This window comes from Mesoplodon bidens, assembly GCF_964165515.1.
Source record: "Mesoplodon bidens genome assembly, chromosome: 10".
Classification (NCBI taxonomy): Eukaryota; Metazoa; Chordata; class Mammalia; order Artiodactyla; family Ziphiidae; genus Mesoplodon; species Mesoplodon bidens.
The window spans coordinates 1,329,266-1,338,979 of record NC_138172.1 but is presented as its reverse complement, the minus strand read 5'-3'; the positions used below and the strand labels follow the sequence as shown (position 1 = coordinate 1,338,979).

Below are 9,714 nucleotides of genomic sequence, written 5' to 3'. Positions count from 1 at the left end.
GGCACCCAGGGCAGCTTTGAGAAGCTCCAAAACATCCTGCTCTTCTAGAAGGCCACACGCACAGGTAGAGGAGTCACGTGCCTAAGGCTGTGACATGCTCGGGAAAGCCCTGGGAAGGCCCTGAGCTCTCATCAGGGCAACCTCCAGGCTCCCCACATCAGGAAGTGAAGGCTTAGGCAGAGTTGTCCAGTGCTGGGCCCCTCAGCACACACTGGGAGACTTGCTGGGCCCAGGGGCTTAGGAAATGCCTGTCTAATCACTAGCTGACCACTAAGCTCTCTCTGCAGGGACTTCAGTGGTCACATGTGCCTTTACAGAATCAGTTCAGATAAATCATGAAATGAACAGCAACAAAAATAAAAGCAAACCTTGGGGAGGAGAGAGAATCTGATTTCCAGAGTTGTTACAGTATATTGCTTAGAATACCCAGTTCTCAACAAAATATTATGAAACATGCAAAAAAAGAAAAAAGAGAATATGGTCCATACACAGGAAACAAAAGCAATCCATAGAAACTGTTCCTAAGGATGTGCAGACGTTGGACTTACTAGACAGAGGCTTTAAGTCAGCTGTTTTAAATAAGCACAGAGTTAAAGTAAAGCATGTCTAGAGAATTAAAGTGTGAGAACACTGTCTCACCAAATAGAAAATATCAATAAAGATAAATTATAAACATAGGAATTTGGGAGTAAAAAAATATAATGGGTGGAAAATTCACTAGAGGGCTCAACAGCAGATTTCACTAGGCAGGGGAAAGAATCAGACCTTCAGGATCAATTGAGTTTACCTAGAGGAAAAGAAAAGAGAGCAAACTAAACCCAAAGCAAACAGGAAGTATACGACAATTGCTAGTATTGGTGGGCATGAGACCTACAAAAGGGGCTCAGTTTGGTGCAGTAGATAGTCTTTCTTGAAGGGGATCATGAGGTGTATTTTATATACACTTAGATTCCCATTATCCCAATAATAACAACAAAGTGTGTTATTGGTCATGGGCTAAACTCTGGACTCTAGAACATTCTGCTGGAATGTCTATTATTGGTAGCAGTTATATTGCAAACAGTCCTTCGAGTTGTGTGCAGCTACCTTCTTTGTCCTCTTTGTAAGACCTTCATTCCTTCCTAAGAAACCACATTTAAAGTCCAAATGGGTTCAATCTGATTTATATAAAAGCAAATCATTACTTACAGATTACTCACTGCACCTTACTGTAATCTAGTCACGTACATAATTTTGTTTTTTACAACATGACAGTTAAGTCCTGTTGGTCTAGGAATACACTTACTAGAAAATATTCTTCCATGTTGAGTGATAGATGGAGTGTTTCTGCAGGAGTGACCTATACTTCCAAAGCTCTTTTGATGAACCCGGGGCCAACTTGTATGTTTCTTCTCGGGGTTCAACTTGGATGGACAAAGAAGCTAGATGGCGGACATGACCAACAGAACAGTCAATGAAGATTGACTAAGACAGCAGTTAAAAAGTATCACCAGTAGGGGTTGAGGGTAGCAGTTGAGGTGGCAGATTCAGGCCCAGTTCGCAATTAAGCTCATGAAATGCAAGATTTGGTTGAGCAATTGAACTGCAGGACGGATGGAGATGCTGCTGGGCCTTGGGACACCTAGAACCAGGGGCCAAGAGCCACTGTTCCTCACCATTGCATGTTTCTGCTCATAAACTTCATTCTTTCCTATTGCATTGTCTTCCTTCATAAAGCAGGAAAAACGGATGTCCATAACTTAGGAGTTTCAAGTCTTCCTGTGGGGCTCACAAGCGCAAATGCTTTCTGGGTTCAGGGGAGTACCATAACTGAGTGAAGGAAGCTGGGTGTGCAGTGCGGGGTGGGGGGCACCATGGCAAAACCCCCAATTCAGCCTTTGGATTTTTCCAAAGAGCCCTGGCATCTGTGTTCAGGTTTCCAGCCTGCATCTCCTCAGGACTGCCCCGCCTAGGACAGTGGGAGTGCACCTGAAAGCCTGTGCCCGCTCGTGGTCTGGAAGTGTCTTCTCAGCCACAGTGGCCGCTGGGTGCACAGCGAGGCCAGAGGACATCAGGTGTAGCCAGGCTTTAGGTCTCACCAGCAAGGAGGCAGAAGGAGAGGGTGCAGCGATGTTTTCTTACTGGTAGGAAGATGGGGGCGATTCCCTCCTTCTGATTAGAAAATAATTCAGGGCATTACAGAACATGAGAAGATACATAAATGTACAGACAAGTGCTGGAAAAGCTCCGTAATCTCCCATCTGGAGAGAGTGTTGGTCGGTTTCCTTTTTGTTCCTTACCTACTTTTAATATAACTGCCGTGTATCTTTTTGTATATTGCTTTTATATCACATCATTTTTGATTTTGAAATATTTTAATATTTAAATAAGTATTCTAGGTATGATGTATTGTTTTCCTATTAACATTTTTTTCCATAAACCTCATTCTAATATTATATTCATGGGAGGTACATCCAGGGAGGCACCACGGTGTTCTGTAACGATTTCCCTGAAGTTAGGGGTTTAGATTGTTCACTGTTTTTTTCCTATTATAAATCACACTGGGCTGAATATCTTCATGACCAAAATGTTGCCTACATATCCTATTATTTACTCTGGATAGAATTCCAAAAGTGGGAATTTCCGGGTGGGTCAAAAGCAATAAACATTTTTAAAGTTCTCGGTGTGTATTGCCTTGTTTCTGAAGGTGGACGGTATCTATTTTGACTCACAGTATTTGGCAAATGATATTTTAAACCTGAAAGGCCCACGTTCTCAGGTGGGTTGAAAGAGGGCTGTGTGCAGGCATCTTTGGATCCAGGCTGACTTGGCCTGCAGGAACAGCTCCTGGACCTTCTAGAATGTTCCCACCCTTCCCCGCAGCTGCCTCCTTGTGCTTGGGGGCCTCCTTGTGCTTGGGGGCCTCCTTGTGCTTGGGGCCTGTGGTTTTCTGCAGGATGGTGTCGCTGCCAACTGATGCCGGCCCAGAAGCCCATGCGCTGTCAGTGTTACCGACCCTTTCGAGTTGGTCCCCGGCAAGTGTCCTCCTGCCCCGAGTCATGGGAGCCGGCAAAAAGAGAGCGAGTTCAGTTCAGAGGCAAAGGAAAGCTTTAACCTTTGACCAAAGAATGAAGGGGGGCGGCCCACCCCCCGGGCCACGCTCTCCCTGAAAGGCCGCTGCGGCGCTGCTTTGTAGGTTCCTGTAGTTCTCGCGGGACTGGCGCGGATCGCGGGATCTGTGCTCCCGCGCCGTCTCTGCCGGCGGCCATTTCCCAGGAGGAGCTCTGACGTGAGGTTCCCAGTGTGAGGCCTCTGCACGTGGCGTCCTGTGAGCGAGTGAAACTCGACTAAGCACAAAGGAAAAAGCAAAGGTTAGACTTTATTTTATTACCCCAATTCTCTCATTTCGCGGGAACTGGGCGGCAGTTGCGGACTGCGGCCTGGGGCAGCCCAGAGCCACCTGGCACTCTGCTGACTGCCGGGTGCACAGGGGCTGCTCTGAGCACCTTCCAGGCCTCGCAGCCTCCGCAGACCAGTGGGTCCCACGTTTCTTCTCTGCTCCCAGCACCTCCTGCAGGGACGCTTGGCCGGCTCCCTTCAGGGGAGGGGCTGGGCTCCGCAGGCCTCCGGCCCCAGGGGAGGGGAGCCCTGAGGCGCCGGGCTGAGCCTCCTGTATGTGCGCTGCCCCTCCTCTGCCCCGTTACCTCTGAGAACGCAGGTCAGCCGCCTGCCTTCATGCTCGGGCTTCGAGCAAAGGGCGCCGGGGGCTGCTCGGCAGTGTTTGCTGAGTGAATGAGCGCAGCAGTGCTGGGAGTCGCAGGGTTAGAGGGACGCCCGGCGCCCAGGGTCCAGTGTCCCTCCGCCATCCTGAGTGACCAGGGCCGGGGCAGGACGGGAACGGGCCCGGAGGTCAGGCCTGGGGCCGTGGTAGCTGCTGTGTCTTTCCTGTCTCCTTTCCAAGCCCGGCTTCCTCCCCCGAGGAGGTCAGGGCTGCTGCGGGAAGTGGCCAAAGACAAGAGGCAGTGTGTCTGTGTTCTGATGGGCAAGAGGGACTTCGCTGCGACACAAGGGGCTTGAAAGACAGGTGCTCTGGAGCGAGAAAGGGTCTGCTGAGTGCGCTGAGCTCCAGTGTGGCAGGTCCGGGCTGGTCCGTCAGCGGGGACGCCTTCCGTGTGCGAGGCAGGCCTGCATCTTCGTGCTCAGCCCAGGCTGCCTTGAAGAGCATTCTTGTCGAGATTCCCGGTTCCGGCTTTGGAGTCGGAAGGCCCGGCTTCAAACCCAGGTGTCTGATGAGCCCTGGTACTGCGGGCAGGTAGCCTAACCCGAGTCGTGATCTCCTGAACTGTGTCGCAGGGCTGAGAACTCAGTGAGCAAAAGTGTGTACAGCACTTAGCATGCCGGTGCTTCCTAAAGGGGGGTCCGTCAGTCAGTAATTGACGGTCCCCTTTGTGTTCACAAATCACTCCCCTGAGTTTTGTTAAAAGCAATTCTTTAGGGCTTCCCTGGTGGCGCAGTGGTTGAGAGTCCGCCTGCCGATGCAGGGGACACGGGTTCGTGCCCCGGTCCGGGAAGATCCCACATGCCGCGGAGCGGCTGGGCCCGTGAGCCATGGCCGCTGAGCCTGCGCGTCCGGAGCCTGTGCTCCGCAACGGGAGAGGCCACAACAGTGAGAGGCCTGTGTACCACAAAAAAAAAAAAAAAAGCCATTCTTTATTAGTAAGAGCCCACTGGAAATTAGTGTGGGTCTAAAAGGACTCAGAAAATTAGTATCTGAGCAAGAAGGGAAAATCAAGTTTGTCCCCTTGCTTCACAAACATTCTCCTTGCCTCGTTTCCTACTGTGTTTAACAGAATCATCAGTTTCCTAATTCCAGACTCAGAAATTTGAACCCATCTGACTGCTCTGTTGTGGTCATCATATCCACATCCAGCACTGACCTCCTCCGTGTCTTCTGGCCCATCCCCCGCCATCACCCCCCTTGTTTGGGCACAGCGTCCACTGCCAGGACAAATGCATCACCCAGTAACTGTCCTTCCTCCCTCCTGGGTGGCCCTGTCCAGTCCACCCTCCACAGGCTTCTAAAGGGCTCCTGTCCGTTGCTCACTTGTCCTCCATGGTGTCTGTGTCACTTAGGATTACGTTTGGCTGCTTGTTACGGAAAATCCCAAATAACAGCAGCTCAGACACTTCACTTCTCTACCTTCCAAGGAGTCTGGAAGTAGCCATCCCAGGGCTGCTGCCAGTCCCCGTGGCCTCCGAGGCCCAGGCTCCTTCTGTGTTACTGCTCTGCCACGTGTGACACCTCATAGTGCGACCCAGCTGCTCAAGTGCCAGCCATACATCTGCATTCCATCCAGCAGGAGGGAGGAAGGGGAAGTCACACGTCCTTCCTTTACAGACCTTCTTTATGGGCTTCCCTGGTGGCGCAGTGGTTGAGAGTCCGCCTGCCGATGCAGGGGACACGGGTTCGTGCCCCGGTCCGGGAGGATCCCACATGCCGCGGAGCGGCTGGGCCCGTGGGCCGTGGCCGCTGGGCCTGCGCTCCGCGGCGGGAGAGGCCACAACAGTGAGAGGCCCGCGTACCGCAAAAAAAAAAATAATAAAGACCTTCTTTAGACGTTGCACACACAACTGTACCTGGACTCTCGTCCTTTCTCCTGTCCAGGGCACTGGTTTGTTTCCTTACCCCCATCGCAGGAACACTGCTGTGAGTGTCGGTGAGAGCTGGTGGGGGGGGGGCGCTGGCTTGGCCTCCAGGAGGGTGGGGGGGGCCTGAGCCGGTGACGCCACACTGTTCTCCGTAGGGACTTCTCGGGCCTCTTCAGCACATCCACCGCGGGGCCAGCACAGCGCCCCCAGGACTGCCTCCGCTCCTGCCCACGAGGGCGTGAAGTGGTCCCTCTTCCAGGTGGACTTGCTCTTCCCTGATCCTAGAGGTCGAGCACCTTTCGTGGTTTATTGGCCACTCCAGGCTCCCTTTCTGTGAAATGTGCTCATCTCTTTGCCCGTTTTCCCAGCTTTTTTGCTTACCCATTCGTAGGCGCAGGCCTTCTTTCTGTTCCCTTTTGTAGACAACCCTAAGGGACTTTGTTCCAGGTTCTAGCTTCTGAGCCCAGCCATCCAGGTGGTGTCCGAGCAGCTGTGCACCTGCAGGTGGCTCCCTGGCCCCCAGGGAGGGAGTGTGTCCTGGTGTCAGGGCTCCCGGCTACAGCCTTGTTGCAGGAACACTGTCCAGTCCAGCCACCAGAGGGAGGAGCTGCTTCACTAACTGTGTGTCTCAGCTGCTTGAGGCTCTGGGAGATGCCAGCCCGGGAAGGCGTGGGGGATGGGGGTGGGCAGGCACCACAGGAGGGGATGGCTGGACCCCAGGATGGTGACCCAGGAGGTGTGGTGATGGTGACCCCGCCCGCTCAGCCTGGCCAGTGCCCTCACACTGCTCACCACACCCTTCCCCATGTGGGGCCTCAGCACAGGCTGCTCCTGGGTCTGGAATGCCCGTCCTGTTCATCTATCCAGCATGCCCAAGCCCGCCAGTCACCTGCCCCGCGGACTGGCCCCTGGACCACTCCCCCCAGCCCCCCCCGTGCCAGGCTGCCCCAACAGTTAGTGTCACTTTGCTCAGAGAAGTGAGTCACTTATGTGATGGCTCATGTGTAGTGGTCACCTTACTTCTTTGAATCTGTGGCCCTTGTTAGAGCAGAATGGAGGTCATCCTGCAGGTCATCCTGCAGGTGAGGGGAGCCTTTCTCTCTCACTGTCCCCCACGGGGATGTCATGGGGCCTCCGACAGCGCCTGCATTTACACCTGCTGTTGTGCCCCAGTGGCCCTGGCCCTTGGTGTCCACGTGAGATCCCACACAGGCTGTGAACAGATGTGCTTTATGGGCAATTCTACTTGTTAGATGGTGTGTAGGCAGAGCAGTGGTTTTCCCCAAACGTGTGCATGCTGACCCACAGAACCTTTCATGGCAAAGGGGAATTAATTGCCAATCAGATGCCCTTAAGATGGGAAGGTGGTCCTGGATATCTGTGTGGGCCCAGCGCCATCTGAGGTCCTCACCCGTGGGAGGGGATCAGAAGGGGGGTGTCGGAGGAGGAGATGTGAAGATGGATTGTCAGCTTTGAAGATGGAGGAACAGCCACAAGCCAAGAATCACCAGTGGCCTCTAGAGACTGAAAAGGTCAGGGATGTGGGTTCTTCCCAAAGCCTCCAAGGGGAGAGCATCCTGCCAACGCCCTGACTTGGCTCCCTGAGGCCCTCCGTGTCCCTCCAGGACACCTGGCGGCGATGGGCTGTGCTGCCTGCTTGCCTGGAGAGCTGGGTTCGGACCCCAGCCCCTCACGGGAGGTCACTGCACTGTCCGTGAGGTCTCTTCTCTCCTCCAGGACGTGACCGCGTGGGGAGCAGGGCCGGGCTCCGTAAAAGCGCTCAGAACGTGCTGACCACCTTCCCTCTGAGCAGTCCCTCCACGGCGCGGCGGCCTCTTGCTTTATTCTCGACAACCTGGCAGTGTCTGGTGTGTGCTCAGCGGAGGTGGGGAAGGGGAGAGAGTGGTTCCTTCAGAGCTGGGGGCCGTCAGCTCCGGGCTGGGGCTACCCCCGCCCCTCCCTGGTCCACGCTCTCAGAGGCTGCAGGTCCTGCACTGGCGCACTTCCCTTTTGGAATGTCGCTCTGCAGACCCACAGCACTGGGAAGGCTGAGAAACAAGCCTTCAGTGGGGTTGCCTCCGACCTGAAACGGGTGGCCTTGGTGTGGGAAACCTCATGTTTGGCCTGGAACTGGAGCTTGTTAGCTCTTTCCAACCCGTGTATTTGTCCTGGGCTCCACGGCCGGTGGAGACCATCCACCGCTGAGCCTCTGACGCTGCAGGATGGGCACAGCCTGCCAGTGGTGTCCTCTCAGTGCCCCCTGCCCACTCGCTCCCGATGGCCCCCTGCCCAGCTCAGACCCGCCTGCAGGAGACTGGTCTGTTCCCCGACGACGTGGCTGCTACCTGTCCTGTCTCTGTGGCCTGAGGCCATGTACAGCACGGATAGGTAGGCTCCTGCATCCACCCCTAACGCTCCTGAGCTTCCTGAGCTTCCGTAGAGAACCTAAATGCAATGCAGACCCCACCCCCTAAACAGCCCCCAGCCTGGACTTTGGTGTCAGAGCCTAAAGCAAAGAATGGAGTCCCCTTCAAAGAGCAGCTGGAAGAAGGGGACTTCCCTGGTGCTCCAGTGGTTGACTCCGAGCTTCCAATGCAAGGGGTGTGGGTTCAATCTCTGGTCAGGGAACTAAGATCCCACGTGCCACAGGGTGCAGCCAAGAAAATTAAAAAAAAAAAAAAAAAGAACAGCTGGAGGAAACAACAGAAACATCCACCGCTTGGTGGTTTGTTAAAGAAATTATGCTGCATCGATGATGGAATCCTATGTAGCTGGTAAAAAGGGAGAGTGTATGGAATAGTCTCTCTAAGCACACTATTGAATGAAAGAAGAATGGAATAGAACCATGTTATATATGTTTATATATACGTAAAATGTTATATATGTAAAAATAGAGGAATATGCATGTGTATTCCTTTATAATTTACATATTCCCTTAGCTCACTATTTTTCCTCAAGAAAGTTTGATGGAATACACCAGAAGTTGGCAGACTTTTTCTGAAAGGGCCAGAGGTCTCTACTGCACTTCCAGGGCACTGCTATTGCAGTGTGAAACCAGTCACAGACAATACGTACACAGTAAGCATAACTGTGTTCCAATAAAATTTATTTACAAAAACAGGTGGTGGGTGGGATATGCAGTAATCAACAACGTCAAAGGTCAGAGAGAAGAGAAATACCCTAGAGATAGCTAAGAAATGGCTCGGGATCGTGAACCATGGGCACTCACCAGGCGTGCACACCTCTCCTCACTGCAAGAACCAAAGCACCTCATCACCAGACGTCCCAGGGGCCAGGGCTGAGCCCTCCCCTTTGGCAGAGGTGACATGTGTCATCCCAGGAAAAAGCGACTTTGGCAGAGGAAGGCTGGAGTATCGTTCGGAAGTCTCAGGCTGCAAGTAACTCCAGGCAGCCTGAACAATAAGGAACATTTATCCTAACAGTGAGCGTCTAGCGGGAAGTCCTGTGGCTGGTTTGTTGTGTGGCTCTTCTGTGTCGCCCAGGACCGGGGCCTTCCCATCCCCCATCCCGCCCGGCTCTCTGGACCAGCTGCAGACCGCTCCTCACGGCAGCACAGTCTCTGCAGTTCCAGGGGCCCTGCAGCCTAGAAGAGTCTCAGCAGAAGAGCCCACGTCGTCTTCTCCACGTCTGTCAAAGAGCAAGAAGGCCTCTCCCCGAAGCCCCTCCATAGAGCTCCCTTACGTCTCCTTCCCTGAATGGTCCACGTGTTGTGCTCAGCTGACCGCCGGAGATGGGAACGGGATTGCGATGGCCAGTGAGCTGGGAACAAGAAGAGCCGGGGCCCCCTGGCAGGGTGTGCTGGTGCTGGCGGAGGAGTGGGGTGCCTTGACTGTGCACCCCCCAGCTATTCTCTCTCGGTGCTCCAGCAGGGCCTGGGGTGGACAGCATAGGCCATCCGGTTGGGGCTCTCTCTAAGGACCCCTGGTGGAGGGGGCACCACCCTTTGAAAGATTTTCTGGTCTTTCGGTTTGGCTGACCCACTGCGCTCTTTGCTCAAACTTGCGGCATCTCCGGCTCTGACTTGCGGCAGCCTGCTGATGCCTCCACCCGGCTGCGCTGGCCCTG

The 9,714-nt window shown here is 53.9% G+C and overlaps 1 protein-coding gene across 1 annotated transcript in view; it reads left to right on the top strand.

The window, feature by feature from the left end:
* The first annotated feature begins 3,169 nt into the window (after window positions 1-3,169).
* Window positions 3,170-9,714, top strand: part of MGLL (monoglyceride lipase) — a 254,250-nt gene continuing 247,705 nt past the window's right edge. The window contains exon 1 of the mRNA XM_081246908.1: window positions 3,170-3,350. The gene's annotated coding sequence lies outside the window, so the exon portion shown is untranslated. The remainder of the gene's footprint in view (window positions 3,351-9,714) is intronic.